Source organism: Brassica oleracea, chromosome C2 (assembly GCF_000695525.1).
Source record: "Brassica oleracea var. oleracea cultivar TO1000 chromosome C2, BOL, whole genome shotgun sequence".
Lineage (NCBI taxonomy): Eukaryota > Viridiplantae > Streptophyta > Magnoliopsida > Brassicales > Brassicaceae > Brassica > Brassica oleracea.
The window spans coordinates 18,656,263-18,658,079 of NC_027749.1; positions in this window are offsets into that span (position 1 = coordinate 18,656,263).

The following is a 1,817-nucleotide window of genomic DNA, read 5'->3' on the forward strand; positions in this document are numbered from 1 at the left end:
AATCGCAAGACATGAGAGAATTAAGATCAGAGTCTAGATATGGCATTGCCAGCTAAGGAGGAGTAAACGTCTACGAATTGAAGAACCTCGCCAATTAATGAGAGAGTTAAGAACAGAGTCCCAGTCTCTCCAGTTTTCTTAAAGTTATCTAATCTCTCTTTCTTCTCGGCTTTTGAGAGAGAATAAAAATGGCTTCAGGATTCTCCGGCGACGGTGGTGGGATGGATTTTTACGGCGGTGCTGGTAGATCTATCTTTGGCGATACCGGAACTGTCATAAAATCTGATAACAAAATCTTCAACCGACGTATAAGAACCAGATTCCCAGATTCTCGAAATATTCCTCGATTAGATCAGAAACTGGTTATCTGGTGGGAATAAATCACTGGAAAACGGACTCTAGCTGATTATCAAGCAAATCTACAGCAACATTTGTTTCATAATCAAGCAGCTATCAACACATAATAATTTGTTGCAGACAATCGAAAAAATACAGTAGAAATCTACGGAATGATTTAGATGGAAAAAGTGATGATCTTCACTGAATTGAACTCACTTATTTATAGGTGTAAATCCACAACAATTTGAGATAGGAGATGTATGGAATGAGACGTCTTGGATGAGTGGGTCGGTGATATTAATAAATAAATTAATTGTATTTAATAAATCTAATAGAGAACAGTAACGCCGCAGTTTTTTCTCAGCGGGAGGAAGAGGAAACATGTCATAACCTAAGTCAAATAATGTTTTTCGTACATACCAACTTTAAAAATAATAGTCTTGTTGTATGGTTCATCCTAAGTCAAACTTCTTGGTTTTTAAGCAAGCCCAAATTAAACTTATCTCATTAATTGAAACGTAGCACTTTGGAGTTGACGGACACGTGTCGAAACCAGAACACTCGATTTAATGATGTGGCGCTGAGGTGTCTTCACGGGAGAGAGACCAATATTTTTTTATATATATAGATTAATCGCATTACACATTCAAAGAGGAAAACAAAACATGTAGCTATTTCTTTTATAAAAAAACGATTTTACTAAAGTATTGTAATGTTTTCGGCTGTTATTGATATTGTAACATTCGGTTTGTGATATATGATAGTTTATATTAAAATGCTTATACAAATTGATCTAGTTATTTATGTTAGCACACTTATTTTTCGAGTTACTTGTATGGAAAGAATTTAGTGTTAAACATGGTTGAACTGTAGTAATAGGAGGATTAATGACATATCAATAGGAGGATTAATGACATATTGGCGAGATTATGTGAATGAGATCAAAATACATTAGAAATGTCATTGTATAATCAGTAAATAAGACATGAGATTTTGAAAATTAACCCATCGACGATCGCACAGGATGAAGTCTCATTACAATGAACGAACGGACGTGAAAACTCTTTAGCAGTGGACAATCGGAGCTTAACAATTATATTCTTAGGATAAGACAGAAACATGTTCGTAGCATGTGTTATACGAATTTCTGAATAAAATAAAATTATTTTACTTTCGTATCTGCATGTAAAGTCGACGTATATTAATTTTTATATGCACATAATATGTAGACATGTAAGAGATTGGCTTTTGATCCAAGCAACGAAAAAGTAACTGAAACAGAAACCAATTATAAAAGAAGTTTTTATTGCACTACAAGAAAACAGCACCATACTGAGAGAAAAAATCGTCGGTATATCGTCGGAATAACGCTATTCCGACGACATACCGACGAAAAAAGTTCTCGGAAATAACTCATCAGAAATTCATCTTTCCTCGGAAATTCATCTTTCCTCGGAAATTCATCTTTCCTCGGAAAT